Below are 12,445 nucleotides of genomic sequence, written 5' to 3' on the forward strand. Positions count from 1 at the left end.
TAACTGAATCACCTTGCTCTACAGCAGTAATTAACAACATTGTAAATCAACTGTACTTCAATTTAAAAAAATACTGGAAAAAAAAAAAAACCTGTTGCCTCCATTCAGGTCAGGGGATTCTTTCCCTGGAAGAGGCCCTCCCACCTCACAAGTAACACACACCCATTCAGGTCACTGGAAGTACAGGCAAACCTCGTTACACGATTCCTCAGAATGAACAACTGTACACTTTACACTGCTCACAGCTTTGTCTGCGTCTTCGTGTTATGGGCTGAACTGTGTCCCCACACCCCCAAATTCATATGCTGAAGTCCTGACTGGCACCTCAGAATGTTACCTTACTTGGAGATGGGCCTTCGAAGCAGTAATTAAGTGAAACTGAGGCCAGTCAGGTGGAGCCTAATCCAGCAATGACCAGTGTCTCTCCAAGAAGAAGAAACTGGCACACGGGGAAGATGGGCACCTAAAGCCAAGGAGAGAGACCTGGAACAGACCCTTCCCCTCACAACCCTCAGAGCAAAACAACTCTGCCAAGTCTGATCTCAGGTTTCTAGCCTCCAGAACTAAATCCAATTAAAAAAAGAATGAGAAAATAAATGTCTGTTGTTTAAGCCACTCAGTCTGTGGTACTCTGTTACATCAGCCACAGCAGACTAATACCGTCCATAACTGCACACACCCGTGACCTTGCCCAGGTTCCTTTCACCCCCCAGTTCTACTCAATCACCAACACCTGAGGATCCAAACTTATCATGTTTCTCCTTAAATTCCCATCCACTCCCATCACGTGGGTTTTAGGTCAGGCCCTGATGGTCTCCTGCCTGTTTCTCAGTTCCTTCCCCTTTCACTCCATCATGTGCACGGTGCTCGGGGGATGTTCACAATAGACCCCAACCACACAGATGCTGGGCCCCTGGCGCCAGGCAAGGTCCCCACAGTGCAGGTACCTGCTCAACCAGGTAACCCCCCTCTGGTGTCCCTGGGAGACAGGGCAGGGGGCCGGCGCTGTGGTCCTCCTGATACCGAGCAGGACCCTGTGGGGTTCCTGGGCACGAGAGCCTTTCTGTGTCCCCCATTTCTTTGATTACAGAAAACAGGCTTCATTCAGTCTCCATGACCTTCCCTGAGCTCCAAGGAGCAGGTTCAAACAGTTGCTCATCAGGGAAGGGAGGGGATGCAGGGGCAAGGGAGGAGAAGCCAAGAAACAACTGTGCAGCCTTGGGGCAGGGTCCTGCTTCCCCGTCAAGGGATACACTTAACAATATCTCTGAGCTGTTCTGCAGAGACTGAAAGCCCCACCAGGAGGGAGAAGTTAGCAGTTAAGGACGGACGGTATGCTGCCCACAGGCAAGCACACACCAGCTTTCTAGCATCTGCCCACCACTCCTCTGCTCATACCCCCAGGTCCAGCCTCCCTAAAAGGGTTTCAGATTCACAAAGACATCTTGTTTGTACACCCCCAAGCCGTCACACGTCATGAATGTCTTCTTCCCCTTTGGCCCGCTCGTGGGATTTCTACTTAGGCTTCAAGACTCCATGCTGGCACCCTCACCTGTCCAACCGTCCCTGGGCTGCCACGCTGCCCTGGACATGTTTCCATGACAGCACTTACACTGGATGGGCATCACAGGTGGCTGCCGCTCCCCCTCGGCTGAGGACTACTTGAGAGCAGTGACTGATGCTTCAGGGCTGTCACGGATCCGGGAGCCCTGGTCGACCAAAGTGGAGCCTCAGAAAACACCTGGAATTAGAGGATGGATGCGCTTTGCCACAAACGCTGAGCTGGACTTAGCAACTGCTCCCTAAGGAAAGCAGGCTGTTTTCATCCAAGTCAAATTAGGTACCACTGCATATCCATCCAGCTCTGAGATAAGAGCAGAAGTTTCCTACAGCGTGAATATCTGCCGGATGGATGAATGAAGCCATTAGGAACCTTCAACCGGGTGCCAGAAGCAGTACTGCTAGGGAGAATATTTTCAAATAGTCACAAGATTCTTTGAAGTACTTTTGTGGGTGAGTCAGGAGAGAATCGTTTGGATACAAGTTCATTCTTAGGAGACTTGCTATTAATGAAATGCGTGGTGAGGGTGGTGGGTGTGTGTGTTCCTCGGATGTTCCTCAATGTACGGTACAATCTCGCAAACATGATGTACCAGGTGGGAACAAAGGGAAGATCTGTGCCTCACTCACTCACTCGTACTAAATAAACCTGAGGAGAAGTAAGCTATCTGCGTTGGTTACTTCCCACTTGGGTAAAGTAAATCGTGGAGTCTCAGTGTACTTTTTATGACCTGGTTTGTGGTTTTCCTTGTAAACTGAGAGGGCTACTTTCTGGAGGTGGCCACCGGTAGACAGCCTCAGTCCCTGAGGCCGGCACAGACTCTTTGCTCACACACACAGACGGAACTGGCTCTAATCTCCCATCCACGCTGAACAAGCTCTTGGGGGAGGGCGGGTTCCTTTCAAGAGTGGTCTGGATTACCACACTGGGGCCTGGATTAGCACCCTGGGGCCTGGCTTAGCATCGTGGGCCCTGGATTAGCATCGTGGGGTCTGGATTAGCATCCTGGGCCCTGGATTAGCACCGTGGGCCCTGGATTAGCATCATGGGGTCTGGATTAGCATCCTGGGGCCTGGATTAGCATCATGGGGTGGATTAGCACCCTGGGCCCTGGATTAGCACCCTGGAGCACAGGGACATGGGCCTCTGGCTAGCTGTTAAAGCCGCACTCTCCGTGCTTGGTCTACTTTGCATCCTTGTTCATTACTCTGCCTTTGCGGTCTGGAGGGATTCAATGGTCCCCTCTGGGCTGGTCCCCTGCCTCCCAGGCTCTCATCCCCACATGTCCCCAAGGCCCTTCGTCCCCACGTGTCTCAGTCGTTCATGACCACTCCCTGACATTTCCTCCCACAGTCCCCTAAATGTCTGGAAAGATCACCCTGCATTCAACATGGGACGCAGTGTGACCAGCCCCTGTTTCTCCATCTGGAGCAAAGACTCCGAGGTCCATCAGCTGCCCCTCTTGGCTATGTGGCCTGGGACAAGTGACTAAGCCCTCTGGTCTCAGTGTCTCCTTCTGTACAAGGATAGCAAGAGTACTACAGAAGAGTGTCCCTGTGAGAATTCAGTGAAGTCGTACAGATAAAGCTGCTAAGACCATCACCTGGGAGCAGCCCGATAATTGCTGTTCCATAATTTTAAAAAAAATTCTCCTTGATTTTGTGGAGCTTAATACAACAACCTATGCATCATACATACTCACATCTGGGTGATTATTCTCTATCTTAAATAAACAGCATTTCAAACCTGACGAACTATTTAGAAAACATGAAAAAAGTGTAGGAAATCTGAATGCTAATGGGGGAACTTTGGAGTTTTTTTGTTGTTTATTTAATTTACTTTCTATTCAATTTTTAAAGGTTACACTCCATTTACAGTTATTACAAAATATTGGCTATATTCCCTGTGCTGTACAACACATCCTTGTAGCCTATTTTATACCCAATAGTTTGTACCTCCCACACACACACCCACCACTAAGGGGGAACTTTGCACATCTATTTCTCAATGTTGTGGGTAACTACATAGAAGACTTTTTAAACTTGGTGCTCTTCAGAAATACTTCTCTGCACATTCCAACAGTACAGCATTATTTACATGCATCAGCTTCCACCCAGGTAGACACACACACTACATAAAGCTTACACATAGCGCAAAGCACCGTGGATGAAAACATGTATGTTCTCACAAAGTTTCCTGAACATAAAAAGCTCAATTAATGACATTTAATGATATTTAAATATCACAATTTAACGATATTTAGTAACTGTATAGATTTACACAACCATCACCACATCCTGGCTTTAGAATGTATCCATCGACCCCAAAAGATTCCTTGTAGCTAATTTCTACCCCACTTTCCACCCCAGGTAACCACTGATCTACTTGTGTCTGTTTCATATGTTATTTTGTGTATGGCTTCTTCCACTTAGCATAATGTTTTTGAGGTTCATCTGTGTTGTAGCATATTATGTTATATTCGTATTTCATTCCTTCTTATTGCTGAACAGTATTTCATGTACAGATACACTGTTTTGTTTATCTTTTCACCAGTTGATGGACATGTGGATTGTTTCCATTGTTTGAATATTATAAATAATGTTGGTATAAACAATGACATACAAGTCATCTGTGTGAACCTATGTTTATACTGATCTTGGGTAAATACATAGGAGTCGAACTCCTGGGTCATATGACAAGTTTATGTTTAACTTTCTAAGAAACTGTCAAACTCTTTTTTTTAACATCTTTATTGGAGTATAATTGCTTTACAATGGTGTGTTAGTTTCTGCTTTATAACAAAGTGAATCAGTTATACATATGTTCCCATATCTCTTCCCTCTTGCGTCTCCCTCCCTCCCACCCCTCTAGGTGGTCACAGAACACCGAGCTGATCTCCCTGTGCTATGCGGCTGCTTCCCACTAGCTATCTACCTTACGTTTGGTAGTGTATATATGTCCATGCCTCTCTCTCGCTTTGTCACAGCTTACCCTTCCCCCTCCCCGCATCCTCAAGTCCATTCTCTACGTCTGCATCTTAATTCTTTTCCTGCCCCTAGTTTCTTCAGAACCTTTTTTTTTTTTATAGATACTATATATATGTGTTAGTGTACAGTATTTGTTTTATCTCTGGGCTTTCTAGTCTGTTCCATTGATCTATATTTCTGTTTTGGTGCCAGTACCACACTGTCTTGCTTACTGTAGCTTTGTAGGATAGTCTGAAACCTGGGAGCCTGATTCCTCCAGCTCCATTTTTCTTTCTCAAGATTGCTTTGGCTGTTTGGGGTCATTGGTGTTTCCATACAAATTGTGAACATTTTTGCTCTAGTTCTGTGAAAAATGCCATTGGTAGTTTGATAGGGATTGCAGTGAATCTGTAGGTTGCTTTGGGTAGTATAGTCATTTTCACAATATTGATTCTTCCAATCCAAGAACATGGTGTATCTCTCCATCTGTTTGTATCATCTTTAATTTCTTTCATTAGTGTCTCACAGTTTTCTGCATACAGGTCTTTTGTCTCCTTAGGTAGGTTTATTCCTAGGTATTTTATCCTTTTTGTTGCAGTGGTAAATGGGAGTGTTTCCTTAATTTCTCTTTCAGATTTTTCATCATTAGTGTATAGGAATGCAAGAGATTTCTGTGCATTAATTTTGTATCCTGCTACTCTACCAAATTCATTGATTAGCTCTAGTAGTTTTCTGGTAGCATCTTTAGGATTCTCTATGTGTAGTATCATCTCATCTGCAAACAGTGACAGTTTTACTCCTGTCACTGTTGGTTTCCTTTTGTTTCTTTTTCATCTGTGACTGCTGTGGCTAAAACTTCCAAAACTATGTCGAATAAGAGTGGTGAGAGTGGGCAACCTTGTCTTGTTCCTGATCTTAGAGGAAATGGTTTCAGTTTTTCACCACTGAGAACAATGTTGGCTGTGGGTTTGTCATATATGGACTTTATTACGTTGAGGTAAGTTCCCTCTATGCCTACTTTCTGGAGGGCTTTTATCATAAATGGGTGTTGAATTTTGTCGAAAGCTTCTTCTGCATCTATTGAGATGATCATATGGTTTTTCTCCTTCAATTTGTTAATATGGTGTATCACATTGATTGATTTGCGTATATTGAAGAATCCCTGCATTCCTGGGATAAACTCCACTTGATCATGGTGTATGATCCTTTTAATGTGCTGTTGCATTCTGTTTGCTAGTATCTTGTTGAGGATTTTTGCATCTATGTTCATCAGTGATATTGGCCTGTAGTTTTCTTTCCTTGTGATATCTTTGTCTGGTTTTGGTATTAGGGTGATGGTGGCCTCATAGAATGAGTTTGTGAGTGTTCCTCCCTCCGCTGTAATTTGGAAGGGTTTGAGAAGGATAGGTTTTAGCTCTTCTCTAAATGTTTGACAGAATTTGCCTGTGAAGCCATCTGGTCCTGGGCTTTTGTTTGTTGGCAGACTGTTAATCACAGTCTCAACTGGTCTGTTTATATTTTCTATTTCTTCCTGGTTCAGTCTCGGAAGGATGTGCTTTTCTAAGAATTTGTCCATTTCTTCCAGGTTGTCCATTTTATTGGCATAGAGTTGCTTCTACAGACAACTGCGTTATCACCGAGATTTAAACCTCTTGATTCTGTTTTGTTTTGTTTTGAAAAGTGCATTTTATTACTCAGCAATTGGTTGTAACAAAGAAAGTCAATTACTATCAATTGTCTCAAAACCAGATTTATAGAGATTTTAAAAGTTTTTAACACCAGAATTAGCACGAGAACTTTTAAATATTTAATTAGGAAATAAGTTGTGAATATTAATAATACAAATAAAAGTAAACAGCTGACCATCATTAGTACAGAGTACTGTTACAAAAAGTAGTTAGACTTTTTACCATATAAAATCAAGAAAAGTCAGGATCGTTTATTTCTCTGATTCCAGGTAACATCCTGTGCCCATAGTAAAGTGCTTCTTATGCAGTCAGGTTTCTTAAATGTACCAGGCATCCGGCAATGCTGTTATGTCCCATGAGTCAAGGCTTCCTCATCCAGGACCTACTACAGGACTTGGCAACTGTCATCGTTGAGTATCCTGGAAAAGGTCCTTCACTGGAACACTTTATGCATCCTTTTTCAGGAAGCTACTGGAGGATGAGCTCCATCAAAAATTTTCTCTTTAACAGTTAAGGAAACTGAGGCTTTAGCTGCTCTGATGACCGTCTGCTGTTTACCTACTCCAGCTGACAGCAGGAAAGAGGTGAGGTGGGGCTCAACCCACAACTGACTCTCCAACCAGGCAGACTGTAATGCCCAGCCTGGATCTACAGGCGACCTCCTCCAACGGGAAAGATGAGAAGCGTGTAGGAGGCAGGGGGTGCCTGTGTTTTGCTCGGCGGCCAGAGCAAGGGCAGCAGCGAGCGGCTGGTCCTGAGAATGCTGGAAGGTGCTGGGCTGCGTGGGTAAGCTCCTCACCTGGCGTTGCGCTGTGCTGGGCTGTGCCAGTAGGACAAAGGTACTACATGATTCTCAACTGACTTACGTGGACTTAAATAAGATGCGTAAACAAATTATTGGAGTTCAGTGGTTGAAGTGGGCTCTAGTCAGACTGTCCTGGATTTGAGCCCGGATTTTCCACTTTACTGTGCAAACTAAGAAGGCAGAAGAGGTGATTCCCCTACCACCTCCTCCACCTATTATGCTCAATTCCAGAGTACTGTTGCAAAAGTAGCAAAGGTACGGTTGTTATTACCTCACCACTGTGTTCTGAGCTTAGAGGAAATGCTGCCAGGACTTTTATGGATTTCAGGGTAATCCACAGCCATGAAGGTCAGTGAAGTTCAGAAAAATCAACTTTTAAAAACTCATTTATGGGACTTCCCTGGTGGCGCAGTGGTCAAAAATCCGCCTGCCAAGGCAGGGGACATGGGTTCGAGCCCTGGTCTGGGAAGATACCACATGCTGTGGAGCAACTAAGCCCATGCACCACAACTACTGAGCCTGCGCTCTAGAGCCCACCTGCCACAACTACTGAAGCCCGCATGCCCAGAGCCCGTGCTCTGCAACAAGAGAAGCCACGCAACGAGAAGCCCGCACACCACAACGAAGAGTAGCCCCCGCTCACCGCAACTAGAGAAAGCCCGCGCACAGCAACAAAGACCCAACATAGCCAAAAATAAAATAAAATTTTTAAAAAGTACTTAATTTTTTTTTAGACAGTACAACCCCACTTTAATGATGTGGAAGTTGAGGCACAGAGGATGCCAGACCTGACCCAGGCAGACAAGGAGGAAGTCGGGAAGCTGGGCTTCAACCCAGAACGTTCGTCTCTGACCTGACAGTCACCTTCTGTTTGACCGCACTGCTTTCTCCAGAGGAAGACAGCTGACATCGTGGATGTGCACGGGATCTTGAGAGGAAAGATGGCCGAGAACAGAAGTTGGGGAAAGGCTTGCATTTAGGAGAGGAACTCATACAGGAGGAAACGAGGGAGCGGAACTGAGAGCTGACACTGTCAGGGAGTAAGGGGCTCCAAGGGGCCCTCACAGGGCTTAGTTAACAGCACTTCAGAGGGAAGGTTCAACGTCAGGAGAAAGGAGAGAAGCAGATGAAAGCTGAGGTGGCACAGCACACCTGTTAAGATCGGTCAGTGTAAATTAATTCAGCATTTGTAGGACTGTGGGTAAACAGGGACATTTATGTCACTGTTGGCACTGGAATCTGCTCTTCAAATCAGGCCAGTCTCGAATGGTGAGAACCTTTCAGAAAACTCATCATATCTTTTTGCCCTTGGAGGTGGGGAGAATTGGTGCAAAAAGTGAAGCCAGATGGCGACACTCCACCATCCCCTGGGGTCTTCAGCACTCTTCCCCAGCATCCGTTTTCAGCTCTGACTTCCGAATGACTTGGTTCTGTGGAACACTGACCCGGCAGGAGCTGGTGTCGCTGATGTTCCTGATGGGGTGGCGGAGGATTCAGAAGACTCTTGAGTTGGAAGTTGAAGATGAAATGCATGAGGTAGAATGCCTCCTTGAAGAAGTGAGTCCACAGGGCCCTCTGACATCTTCCAAAGGAAGGTCTTATCGGAAGGCTGGAAGGATAATCAGGATACCACCTGGGTGCTCTGTCCCTCCCCAGCTGATGGTCTGGCCCACCAGAAATAAGTACAGGTTATTACAAGCTGGTGGTGAATATGAGCGCGTCATCCCTGCGGTTTACCAGTTGAAACGACAGGATGGCTGTGAAAGCACTGGTGTCAGCCTCCAAAGAAAGCACACTATGACCAAGCCAGAGGGACTGGAGTCCAGGAGAGCCTCTCACAAATCATTGGAATGTTAACTGTGAGAGATCAAAAACTAAGTTCCCCTGCAAAGTAACAGAGATTCGAGGCAGATGTTATAAAGTTTAGGCAATACCCAGCAGCTCTAGAGGAAACAAATTGCTGAGTTCCAGCTTCAAGGAAGAGCTAAATATTGCATCATATGGTATCTCTCTTGATTGAACTATTAAAGCATTATATCAAAAAACAAGAAAATATGACATTGTAAAGCCTTTGGAAATATAAGTTGTAAAACAGCAAATAAACTGAATTGTAAAAGTGAAAAAAATATATTGATTTGTTGTTGTTGTTGTTTTGGATTGTTTCCTTGCGGTACACTCTTCCATTGAGGTTTAAAATTATTTAATTTTCTAAACTGCCAAAGTATGAAACCATTATTTTACTTTCAGATTTATCTTCTCCCTAATCCAGTTTTCGGTTTTCAGTTAGAACTGACATACCGATTTATAGGTGATCCTTAATGCTCTGATAGGAATATTTGAGACATGAATTATATTCTTGGAACTGTCTTGTACTGATGGGATTAGATTCATGTTTTTATGACTGCTGAAAATGAGAATAAGCAAAAATGAAAATTTTCAAAGACTGTTTTTTATAACTGTGCTTAAACTTTAAAATGTGATTTTCTTAAATTCCAAGGCTGGTTTCGTTCAACAAATAAACCATGATTTTTAGTCCCCCTTTAAATTCTTTGCCACTCAAAACTCGTCATCGCCAATGATTTGGGCTTTTGGTAGGCAGGCTTTTATGACAGTAATACAAGTTGCTCCATTTTGTTTTGACTTTCATCTAAAAATCATTTTACTAATGTTGGAGTTTATGCTACAGAACTGTCAACTTGTACTTTGTGAACTTCACATACCACTCCCTCATCTAGGAGCACTACCACCGTAATGCTACCATGGTGCCAAGGAACTGTGATTGTAATTCCTGTATCCATGGTTTTAAAATGTGAATTTTACATAACAGATAAAAGATCTGAAAAATTTTTTTAAAAAGGTAGACAGTACCTACTTTTTTTTTTTTTTAAAGTATAATTTCCACTTTATTGTCTTCCCAGGGACAGTATTTCTTCAGTCTTCAAGGACTTAGCTCCTTACATGGGCTTTGGCGGAGGTCACGGGGCAGCACCCACAGGTCTAAATCAGGGTGGAGGTGTTCGGTCCTTCCGGGCTTCCTGAGAACGACTCGACTACATTGCTGTGAACGGCACAACTCACGCAGTAATGCAGTTTCACATACAGCTTGGGAAGCAGATAGGTGTCAAAAACGCTCGCTTTGGAAATGTCTCTGACCGCCGCGGCCTCTACGATGTTCCGAATGACGGACTTCTTAACGGCCTTATCCCTGGGCACGCATCCGGCACAGCTGGTGCGGTGAATAGGCTGTACGTGGCCGCGGCCCTTTTCGGCACGACCATTATTCCTTCTTTTCTTGGTCATCTTGGAAGCGAGGAGGTGAGAGAGGTTTAAATATTGTTGATATATATATGTGTGTGTGTGTGTGTGTGTGTGTGTATATATATATTTATTTTTTGTAGCAGCTTTATTTTCAAGAGTGAAAACCTAGAAATAACCTAAACGTCCATAAAAAGATGAACGTGTAAACTAACAGTGGTACATCCAGATAAGAATGCTACTCATCAAAAAGAAAAGAGATGAGCTATTCGTTTATATCACTGATGAATCTCAAATAATTATGAAACAAAGGAAACCAGAAGAAAAACCCAGTAAACAGTTTATGATTCCAGTCAGATAAATTCAAGAAAATGCAAACGTATCTATTCTAAGGGAAAGGACATCAGTGGTTACCTGGAGAGATGGGAAGGGCAAGAAGAGATAATAATAGGACATGAGGTAAATATGGACATTATCAGAACTCTGATGATGGTTTCGAGGTTCATACCTAGGTGAAAACGTATTAACTTGTAATACTTCAAACATATGCAGTTTAGTACATGTAAATTATACTTTAATATAGCTTTAAAAACTGGCTCAAGATGAAAAAATCTCTATGCCTCACTCTTTCTGGAAAATCGGTTTGGCAACCATATACTGAATCCACCAATTTGCTCCTTCAGCCCTCTGGAGATCAGTCTTCCCTCAGTTGTAGCAAATATGGAGAGCAATGAAGTACTTCCTGGACACCAAGCCAGGCTCAGCCTCTAAGGGAGAGAGCACCTAACCAACCTGACCTAACTCCGGGCCCCAAAAGGCCTCCTGGGGCCTCAAGAGAGCTTGGGACTTCCCTGGTGGCGCACTGGTTAAGAATCCACCTGCCAATGCAGAGGACACGGGTTCGAGCCCTGGTCCAGGAAGATCCCATATGCCTTGGGGCAACTAAGCCCACGTGCCACAACTACTGAGCCTGCGCTCTAGAGCCTGTGAGCTGCAACTACTGAAGCCCGCATGTCTAGAGCCCACGCTTCACAACAAGAGAAGACACTGCAATGAGAAGCCACACATCGCAATGAAGAGTAGCTCCTGCTCGAAGAGTAGCCCCCACTCGCCGCAACTAAAGAAAGCCCACACGCAGCAACGAAGACCCAACACAGCCAATAAATTAATTAATTAATTAAAAAGCTAAATGTAGCACTCATGATCCTTTGTATTTCTGCAGTGTCAGTTGTTACTTCTCCTTTTTCATTTCTAATTCTGTTTTGAGTCTTCTCCCTTTTTTTCTTGGTTAGTCTGGCTAATGGTTTATCAATTTTGTTTATCTTCTCAAAGAACCAGCTTTTAGTTTTACTGGTCTTTGCTATCGTTTCCTTCGGTTCTTTTTCATTTATTTCTGATCTGATTTTTATGATTTCTTTCCTTCTGCTAACTTTGGGGTTTTTTTGTTTTTCTTTCTCTAATTGCTTTAGGTGCAAGGTTAGGTTGTTTATTTGAGATGTTTCCTGTTTCTTGAGGTAGGATTGTATTGCTATAAACTTCACTCTTAGAACTGCTTTTGCTGCATCCCATAGGTTTTGGGTCGTCGTGTTTTCATTGTCATTTGTTGCTAGCTATATTTTGATTTCCTCTTTGATTTCTTCAGTGATCTCTTGGTTATTTACTACTGTATTGTTTAGCCTCCATGTGTTTGTATTTTTAACAGATTATTTCCTGTAATTGATATCTAGTCTCATAGCACTGTGGTTGGAAAAGATTCTTGATACGATTTCAATTTTCTTAAATTTACCAAGGCTTGATTTGTGACCCGAGATATGATCTATCCTGGAGAATGTTCCATGAGCACTTGAGAAGAAACTGTAATCTGCTGTTTTTGGATGGAATGTCTCATAAATATCAATTAAGTCCATCTTGTTTAATGTATCATTTAAAGCTTGTGTTTCCTTATTTATTTTCACTTTGGATGATCTGTCCATTGGTGAAAGTGAGGTGTTAAAGTCCCCTACTATGATTGTGTTTTCCCCTTTTATGGCTGTTAGCGTTTGCCTTATGTATTGAGGTGCCCCTATGTTGGGTGCATAAATATTTACAATTGTTATACCTTCTTCTTGGATTGATCCCTTGATCATTATGTAGTGTCCTTCTTTGTCTCTTGTAATAGTCTTTATTTTAA

The 12,445-nt window shown here is 43.5% G+C and overlaps 1 protein-coding gene and 1 pseudogene across 1 annotated transcript in view; both read right to left on the reverse strand.

Moving 5' to 3' along the window:
• ST8SIA6 (ST8 alpha-N-acetyl-neuraminide alpha-2,8-sialyltransferase 6) overlaps positions 1 to 12,445 on the reverse strand; it is a 134,631-nt gene that overhangs the window by 103,085 nt on the left and 19,101 nt on the right. The window lies entirely within an intron of this gene.
• On the reverse strand, positions 9,975 to 10,320 carry LOC136118901 (small ribosomal subunit protein eS26 pseudogene; annotated as a pseudogene).

Source organism: Phocoena phocoena, chromosome 2, assembly GCF_963924675.1.
Source record: "Phocoena phocoena chromosome 2, mPhoPho1.1, whole genome shotgun sequence".
Lineage (NCBI taxonomy): Eukaryota > Metazoa > Chordata > Mammalia > Artiodactyla > Phocoenidae > Phocoena > Phocoena phocoena.